The following is a 10345-nucleotide window of genomic DNA, read 5'->3' as shown; positions in this document are numbered from 1 at the left end:
AAAAAAAAAAAATCCTAAAAATGTCATGCTTCATTTTGATGACCTGGCCACAGAAAACTTGGAGGGGGCTTGAAGGAGGAACGTGTGTTTGAGTCAGTATTTAAGGTCCTTCTGATGTGTTTTCCTTTTATCTGTGCGTCTGAGCAGGGTTGGGGCACTTCCAAGTCTCGCAGTACTACCTGCCTCTCTCATCGACGGGCCCTAGAGTAGACATTAGCTGCCGACGGTGCCCAATCCTTGCCCCCCACCCCTCCCCCCACAGCGTAGAAATGGGTAGACAGATGTATGTTATTTTTTTAATACGTGCCAGCATCTCAATGAGAAATGACTTTTTGGTAACTTACCGACCTATTTATTTGAGATTTAAACAAAAATGAAAACAAATGTGAAAGTATTAGTAAAGCAGACTAGACTGTTCAGGGGATTTTTTTTTTTGGCAGGGGGAAGGGAGGGGATTGATAAAAAGGTGTGTTTGATGTCTTCTGGCTTGCAGAGTCCATGCGTTACAGCAGTTCCCGACACTTATGAAGCCCTTTTACAATCAGAGCAGTGTGAGCCAGACTGCAGCAGAGCCGACTACAATCTGTGAGGACAGATGAGCAGGACTGGCAGGAGTGGGGAGGACACAGGGAGTCCATAGTGAGTCTGTGAATATTTGTGGGTTGTTCTACTTTTTTTTTTTTGGCTTTAATATATAAGTGAAATAAGCAGGCCCAGGTACAAATGATTACATAAAAGTCTTCCTAGTGTTACTAGATCGGTAAGATAATACAGACAGTTGTGTGCACTTTCAGTGGATTTTGATACACAAGGTTTACATTTGATTTGCCTATTCTTAGTAGTCTTCAGTAAAGCCTTTGCAGCTCAGTCATAGGTTGCCCTGATCTCGACATATTATTTTTGCATTGCTTTCAGGTCCGATTTTTTTTTTCTCCTGTACAATGGCTGTCTTCTATATAAACATTAAAAGACATTCAGGCAACCTTTTATTTGTAATAATCCACTAATTAGGTACCAGTCCTGTGCACCGAGCTAAACCTCATGATGCCAAAGTAGAGCCAGGCCACCAGTAGGGATAAAAGGAAACCTCATGTAGACTGGAGGAACGGCCAAACCAAATCTCCAAGAAAAAGGTATGTTCTGAACAAACGTGCATTTGTTTGCATCCTCCAGTCTCTTCGGATTCGTTGTGTATAAGGTTTGATGTGTGTGATTTGGTGCGGCTGTTTGTGCAATCTGTGTAGGTTCTGGTGTTTTTGTACTGGATCTATTAGGCCGTCATCATTCTCCGCACCCCCCTCCCTTTGCTTTGATGTGGGCCTTTTACACTTCTGAGAAGTGCTGGAGCGACCGCAGATGCCTCTGCCTGTTAGAAACTGTAACTGGTAGAAAGTCACTCGCACTCCAGAAACTTTTGTAGTCAATCTTCTTTTATTGACCATCAAAGTGTCGCATAACTTTAGCGACGTTTCGAGACCGTCTGGTCTTCTCTTAAGGCATAACAGGCATAACACTTTTGTTTTGCCTGAAGAAGAGGCCAGACGTTCTCGGAGGCCATAGGACACGATTTCCATGATTCAGTTCTGCTCTAAGGAGGATAGGAGAGCCTGTCTCCAACATACCTGAGGCTCCGGCGTGGTTCATAGTCACGTCCTGCAAGCTGTAGGTCAGAATGAGCTGTGTGTGTTTAGCATGAAAATGATCTGAGGATGCCCTTCACTGTGCCCGGTGACACAGCCCAGTATGAACAGTGCCATTCACATGTTACATGTGCTTTCCATGTAGGACCATGTGTGCACTGGACCCCCAGATGAACGGGTACAATTTTCAGTGTGAAGAGTTAAAGTAAACCCTTTCGGGGGTGCCAATGTTGACTGAAAATGTTTTTGCCTGGCTAATATACCAACCCTCTGGCTTCAGTACATCAAGATACTGACCAACTGTTCATGAAGAGCAAAGTCAGCAGTCCTTATCTGTATAATCCTCAAAGTATTGATACGAGTGTTGAGGTGACAGCCAGACTCTCAGCATTTTCTTTTTAAAAGAGAAGTTAGCAATGGCCGCCTCAATGTATCTCTCAGGAAAGCTTTCATTTAAGGAGGAAATCCAAGCAGCAAATAAATATACACTGGCCTCCAGCATAACCCCAGTGAAGTGTCAAGCTGGCCGTACACTCTTCTATTTATTTCATTCAACCCACGGGCTGAACAAAAAAAATAGTGTTCTAAAGAGCCCTGCCATTTGGAACTATAGAAAGGTTTATGTTGAAACTGGAGACCCCGAGTACATTCAGGACACTTTCACACGAGGGACATAGATGTCATGGCTTTCTATAGCCTAGAAATATTGGTCTGGTCCCCCCGACCCCCATGCCATTATCTTAAAGCGAAGTGCACCTGATACCCATCACATCTGTGGTAGGCCCCATCTTATCCCAAATGGTATTCATCCTGTTCTACCCCTATGGCCGTGTACCGCAGATGTCAAAGCAGCCTTTTGTCATACCTGGCCGTAGAGGACAACCTATTGCTGTTAAACAGCAAGGACTACAAAATTCTCATCATTGTACCAAGGTCATTCAGAAGTGCTGTGCACGATTTCTTAAAGGGCAGCTCCACTAATAGATGGCTATGTAGTGTATTCCCCCCTCCAGGATCAGTGCTGTAGGACATCCATCAGACTTCATGTAGACTGGGCCCTTGTGATGAATGTTCTGACACTCTATCCTCATTATGATCAGCTTTCAGCTGCTTTACCTGCCAAAGGACTGATAGTTGTGTTCACACAGTCTTGTGTTGTATACATCTCTGCCACCCTGTGCAATCAGACAAGTGACACAGCTATTTCCTGCTTCAACTCTACAGTTTCCTGTGTCACCGGCTTGCATATTGAGCCACCATTGTGGCAATGATGATTTGTTTTCCAATTGGCAAGCTGGGCAGATCACATGGGCAGCTGCAGATCTGAATCAGGAAGGAGGATACAACTTCCTGTATTAGCTGCCCCCTCATTGGGCAATAAATCTGCTTCACCTCACTCTGTGCCCTCCTCCTGTCATCTGCCCAGACACCTCTTTATTCAGCTCCCAGTGCCTGAAAACTTGTCAGATTGTCAGCACTGTGCAATACATTCCCGCCTGATTGCATTCCCCCCATTCTATCTGATTTCTGCAGGAAGACAACATAAATAGATAGATTTCAGGCAGATAAACGAGCAGTATTTTGGTACAATAAACACGTAACTGGATTTTTATTTTGCTGGGAGTTCCTGTTTAAACCGTAGGGGAGTTTAGACTTCACTAGCACAGCACAGCATGGCAGGTTTCCTCCACAGAGGATAGATGGTGGGAGTAGTGGGTAGACCTCAGTTCAGTGCTTTCCCTGCACAGAGATTAGTAAGGATGCACCAAATCTATCACTTCTCTCCAGGCTCAGAATCTCGTGTTTTCAGACTGCCTCCTAAATAACCCCCATGTGTGGAGGATGATACAATCCTGGGCTGCTTATGGCTGCCTAAAATAAAGGCTACTTATTCTTACTGGTACGAATTCAACACCCCCCCTTGTAGGAAGGTTGAACATACAACATAAGATGGCGTATGCATGTGTAACGCACTTTTTCTTTTACCTTGTATGAGGGGCAGGCAGTGATTTGGTGCACCCTTTCTTGCAGTTCTGGCCAAAGGATATTGATGTCTGTGGGCTTGTCCAGCCCTGCCATTGCTTTCTCTCACTCCTCCACCTTCCTGGGAAAACCTTCACATAAGAATCGGTTCCACTGGAGAGCTCCCTCCAGGAATGGATGCAGTGAGCACGGTCTAAAGTGCCTTATTGCATTATCTTATCATTACAGCAGCTGGCATTTCGGTGTATTGTAACTGTCCCTTTCGTTTAACCGATAGGTCCTCCATATCGGCCAACAGGAAACCGTTAATGGATTACTGGCCCCATGCTCCCTGGACATTGCAGAGGCATACACTGTGTTGTAGTGTTGTGACGTATAGGGTGCCGGCTATGATTTCCTGACAAAATGGCCATCTGTAAGCTCACTTAGTACTGAACAAGTAAGTTGTTACATACATTGGAGCATTAGATTACTGCCCTAGAGTGTACCTGTCTTCTACAGATATATGTGGGTGGTCCAGTGTTTGGCCTTGTCACTCAGTGATATAACTGGTTTCCTAGGAATTTATGGCAACTGTCACCCAGTGGCCACCAGCTACAAATATAGGCACATTGGCTTCCTGTTGCCTCTTGGTTTTTAAATTGCTAATTTGATAGGTTAGCATCTCTTCAGGTATGGCTGGTGTACCGCCCACATGAAGCTCCAATGAAGTCATGGAAATAGACATTGCGGTTGATAGATGTTGTACAATGAGTTGCCCGGGGTGTCCATATGTGACTGCATTCAACTAGGCACCAGATTTTGAGCACACTCTTCAGTGTAATCTTACTGACCTGGTCAGGCCCACCCCTATTGGCAGTACAAGTATATGTGAGGACAGCTGTGATGAGGGGTGTGGCAGTTACTCAGCTCTGCCAGCACAGAGCCGTGGTGAGGGGTGTGGCAGTTACTCAGCTCTGCCAGCACAGAGCCGTGGTGAGGGGTGTGGCAGTTACTCAGCTCTGCCAGCACAGGGCCGTGGAGGGGGAAGTACATTTATAGTAACCGAGAAAGGTATTGTAAGGCATTTCTAAGTGAGGATGCATCGAATCCATAACTCCGTACGTTACAGGATTATAAAGAGAAAATTTGGTGAGAGACTTCAGTTGGGCTTTACTGGTCCTTTTGCCTCGTGTCCCAGCAATGCCACCGGCTTCTGGTGAAGAACTTATTCAAGATGGCACCTTTCATGAGATATGCTGATAAGGCCACTTGAAGAAGATAAAAGGATTGCCTTGGCAATTGGACCTTTGTGTTTATAATACAGTGGGCCAGATAAACTATTGTCAGTGCGCCAAATATTTGTCACACAAACTTTTATTTTTGTGGGATGCTCCAAATAGTTTCATTTAAGGGGTTTGAGAAGAAAGATTCAACAAGTTCACCAATTGTAGAAGGATCCCAAGTGTGACACTGCAGAAAAAGTCACACAGTCTGCGCCTAAAGGTTTAGAAAATTACTTTGTCAATATTTGGCGCATAGGTAATGCGCCAGGAAGGTGATGGCGCAACCATTACACGGTCTACTATGCGCCATGTAAGCTATATGTGCTGCAACATGATAATTTGACATGCGATGCTCCTAAATAAGACCGGTGACCATTTGTATTCCTGAGCAACCGCCACTCTTAGCTTATCTGGCCGACTGTGTTATAGAGCTGTGAGCTTATTTAATAACATATGGTGCAGACCCGATGGGCCGCTTGGTCCTAACCCTTACAGGCGCTAGCCCCTGTAGCTGGGCCGCTCGGTCCTAATCCTTACAGGCGCTAGCCCCTGTAGCTGGGCCGCTCGGTCCTAACCCTTACAGGCGCTAGCCCCTGTAGCTGGGCCGCTGGGTCCTAATCCTTACAGGCTCTTGCCCCTGTAGCTGGGCTGCTCGGTCCTAATCCTTACAGGCGCTAGCCCCTGTAGCTCGGTCCTAATCCTTACAGGCTGTTGCCCCTGTAGCTGGGCCGCTCGGTCCTAATCCTTACAGGCTCTTGCCCCTGTAGCTGGGCCGCTCGGTCCTAATCCTTACAGGCTCTTGCCCCTGTAGCTGGGCCGCTCGGTCCTAATCCTTACAGGCTCTTGCCCCTGTAGCAATGCAGTTTGTTATTAAATAAGACCCAAATGTTCCACAGGAATCCCATAGCTGCTTCATTACAGGCCACAGAGCCCCTGTATGAGAAGCAGGTCCCCCAGCCTCTGGATCAGTCACATCACTCGACGTGCGGGTCTGTTTCAGGGCTCGGCCCATTGCTTGCGGTATATAGCCATAAGGCATTTCTAATGTAGTGTTGGTAGGGCAGCTCTCCCTCGTCTGTGGCCACGTTCCCCTCCCAGTGAAATGCAAGGGCTCATTGTACATGGCGATCTTATGTAGGAAATAACAGGTTTCCTAGTGAAGTCGGGTATACACGGTTAGAATTTTTATAAGGAAAAGTCATGTTCAGGACATTGGAATATCTATTAATACGATGTAGCCAACAGACGAAACTGCCATAGGAACAGGGAACGCCGAAGGAACGAACAAAATTGTAAATGTGTATTTTGGGTTTTTCGATCATTGCCGATCGAACGTATTCATGGAGGTAGCAATGCGCCCGTGCAAAAGAAAACATCTCTCTCATTACTTCACCTTCCGTTGATGAACATTTCAGACGTCGGTATTCCCCTCGAAGGATCAGTGATGAGAGATTTGAACAGAAAATGTCTTTCAGTTCATGGCGGTTTCCTTCACTATGATGATCCAAGTTGTGTACAACGTTCATACGAATTTGTAACCTTGTATACCCTACTTCATACGTAGGAGGTTTCCACCCATCGGGGCCAGAGCTCCTCCTGCCTTCTCTGTAAAGTTGGAAGTCTGTGTTTTCAGTTTTGGTAAAGCTGTGTTTAGAGTTTTAGGGACATGATAGGGCTGGGCGGGAGGGGGGTAAACACAGAGCATCTGATCAATTTGTATCTATTTATTTTAACATTTTTATTAAATAAAAGTGAATGAAAAACATCGTCATGTCTTCTGTTTTCTTTGACATAAGCGCTGTGGCCTCCCATTCAAAAATATGTGCTGCCGCTTTTAATTGCATCTGCGCCTAAAGTTTACTTTCGGTTCCCCTGCAAAGTACCCCAAGTACACAATGAGCCTGCCTATGAAGTCCACACAATGCAGCTTTGTCAAATGGGGTGGCAACCATGCTGCACTGCTCTTGAATCCAGAACAGAGTTGCCACTTGTAGGCCGTGTCTGCTTGCACTACAGTGGAATGAAAAAATGTTGCGCTGGGGGGGGGCTGAGCATAGTCACTGGTGGTTCACATCAGTCAGTAACGGAGCACACCTAGTCCTGCCCACTGATTTCTGGATTGGCAACACTGCATCTGTTGCCGAGAAGCTGCGCTGCATGTATGGAAGACACAAAGTTCAACGGAATGCTCCTTCAACTATAAACAAAGTATTTTCGGCAAATATTAATTTCAATTGAGTTACAAACTGATTTTTAGACTTCTTCCTGTAGCAGAATTTCAGTATCCTACACAGACTCGTACATCTTCTCTCGTCCCTCCTACCTTTGTCTGCAAAAATGCCATCTGCTTTCTTTATGGTCCATTACGGGACACAGAGCTTCAGACACGGGCAAGTTCTACTGCCGGCCTCTACCCGGTGTACCTCAATATTCGCTATTGTCTTAGAAGATTGGAGGCCGTGTCCTCGGCTGTGCTCAGATAAGTGCCAGCTTATTTCATTCATGGAAGTTTTCCTCAGGAACGTCAGTCAAGATTCCTCGCTGCTTGAGCTTGTCTCTCCATACTGGCTATCCAGATCATCCTTAGCCATAGCTTTTGGAGGCCGTACCCAGAACCTGCTGACCTGGAAGTGTGGGGTGGCTAGCCGGGAAAGTGAGCTTTGGCCACTGGGCTCTGCATCGTGTCTCTTTCAAGACCTAAGTGTACTGTGTTGGCTAACCGTGGCATGCTTTTTCATGTCCGCAGCCATGGCACAGTCTCTGAAGACTCAGTCACTATGTAAGGCCAGTTGGGCTGAAGCACTGGGAGCTACCAGTTTAGACCACTGATTACATTTCCTGCCCCTGCTGATGTACCATGGTAAGGCTGAGGACATCATGCATTGGGTGGAATGACACACACATGTTCTGCACTCACTTTCCCATCATTCAGCTTCGAGCAAGAACCATCCCACTGCTGCTCTCCTGCTCCTGAAGCATCATATGAATCTCTGGTTTGTTTCCACTTCCGGCCATTAACCCTCATCAGCACCAGCCAACTGGATTTGTGAGTACCAGAGGCTCTGCCTCAAATTGGGCCTACTTGCATTACCACTGCATGGAAGTGGCATGTCTTAAGACACACACAGCACAGTCTTGCTGCCACAGGTGACCTCAGCCTATACCCCCCCCTAGTAGTTCTGGGGGCATTTACCTGACATCCCCTACAAGGAACAGATGTCAGTATAACAGAACTGTTTTAGGGTGATCATCATAATCGGCTGTTTCATTGTTGGGCTCTGCAGACCCCTGGTTTACTAGGGGTGGGGGATTGTTGCCCTGATAGCTGCACTATGTTCTTCCCTGCGCATGGAGGATCAGCCTGCTGCCCTTTTAGGGCTCCTACAGCTGCAAAGATTTTTCCACCACACCCGCTGTTCAATTCCTTCCTCTATAGGGAATGGAGAGGGAAGTTGTAGTGGTCGGCCCTCACTGCAGAAACAGCAATGAGCCACCTTAACAGGAAGACCACTTAGCTGGTTTAGGGGGAGTGCTTACATTTTGCAATCACACAGACGGACAGCTAGAATTCCTCAATATCTAGTTTGAAATGTCTGGTCTTACCCTCCCCACCCCATATTGATGATGACTTGTCTGAATGGGTGGATTCTCCCAAAAAAGATCCCTCCACCGCTAGGGTAGGCCCCAATTTTATATAGCGGATGAAACAATGTCTGGAGCTTTGACCTTCAGGTGTGATGGCTTATTACAATTTCACACGGGACTGATGCCTGTACAGATGTCTGCATGGATTGGGATCCGGATGCCACATTTAAGGGAGCTTCTGACTCCCTTAGCCTTGGAGAGATGTTGGTTTGTTCATTCTTGATCTTGACACCATGCTTAGCAACGGCACGGAGGACCAGGACTGTGCTCCTGCATCAAAGAAAGAGGTTTGTGGAGGAGTCTGAGGAAGCCCATCCCTCTTCCACATCTACTTCAGCTATAGCTATTCACTGACCCTCAGAGCCTGACTCCCACTATGGTCAGCAGGGCTTGAAGCCAGAGGTCTCTTAACCACTTTGAAATGATTCTGCATGAAGGTGACCACCCACTTCTACAAGGGGGGTTGATTGTACAGCTGGATAGGTCTTTAGGTAATTTCCTTTCCGGCCCTTGTGGGCAGAGGATATTCCCTTTTAGCTCACAGTTCCTCACTATCCCTCTCATGTTATTGCACAAACACAATGCAATTCTTCTAAGGTCCCTGGATTTCCTATATGCTGGGACTGCTTGCCCTTGTCCAAAAGGGGGCTAGGGTGTTGGAGTTAATTCCTTATTGGGACACTCACTCCTTTTCTTAGAAGAATAAAGTAGTTTTGATCTGGATCTGAATAATAGGTGCCACACCCCTGAGGTTTGTAGTAACTTTTCTTAGAAGGATCCCCTGGACTTGGGGTTATTTATTTTTACAACCCCCCTCATGGCACATGGTACCCCTCGTGGCATCCTTCCCCACAGGGACTTCCTATAAAAGGTTGACCAGGACCTTTGACTTGCTGAAGTGCCCTTTCCTGGTAACCTTATTGTGGTGGGCTGATTAGAATCAGCTCTTTGGACCTTTTGCCTGAAGCATCAGTCTGAAAGGCCTAACACTTTCAGTATTCCCCTCCTCATGTATCACTTGCCCCTCCCTTTTAGATTGTGGGCCCTTCTTACCATCTTGTCTTGAATTGTATTGTGATTGTAATGTCTTCCTTATATTGTAAAGAGCTGTGCAAACTATTGGCGCTATATAAATCCTGTATAATAATAATAATAATAATAATATTCGGTTGGATTGGCCCTTTGCAGGTGTCTAGTATTGGTAGCTACTTCTCACTGGTAGGCGAGGCTGAAAAACTCGCTAAAAGGTCTTCTCCCTGTCACGAACGTCAAGTCTCCCTGTTTACCCCAGTTAGGGGTGTGTGGAGCTGTGGAGGAATTCCCTCTTAGGATGCTCCCCTTTCAAGCCTTCTCAGCCCCTCCTATTGCTTGGGGTCTGGACATTACACAAGACATACATAGAGGGAATTTATCAAAACTGGAGCAGATTTGCACTGCAACCAATCAGCTTCTCTCTTATTTTCAATTCTTACCTGAACAAACTGAAGAGTAATGCTGATTGGTGGCCATGGGCAACTGCTCCAGATTCTGATAAATTCCCTTAATAGTGTCTATGGGCCAGGTAGTTCCTGGTGTGACCCCATCAGTCTCTTGAAGTGAGCAGAGTTGTTTCTCCCCCTGCCCCAGGGGACCCTGTTATGATTTAGGCTCCAAGATAGGATTCTGTTGGATCTAGATGTTGATGTGCCTTCCCCTTCAGGAAGGTAGTGGGAGATCTCTCTTGGAGACCTATGTACAGAGAGTTGTACTCTTAGTAGCACTGTCTCCCTTACAGATGATGCCAAATAATCTGGCTCTCACCCCCCCCCCCCC

This window comes from Nanorana parkeri, unplaced genomic scaffold, assembly GCF_000935625.1.
Source record: "Nanorana parkeri isolate BGI_ZX_2015 unplaced genomic scaffold, ASM93562v1 scaffold163, whole genome shotgun sequence".
In the NCBI taxonomy this organism is placed as follows: domain Eukaryota; kingdom Metazoa; phylum Chordata; class Amphibia; order Anura; family Dicroglossidae; genus Nanorana; species Nanorana parkeri.
The sequence above is the reverse complement of the archived record's forward strand: the minus strand, read 5'-3'. Positions refer to the sequence as shown.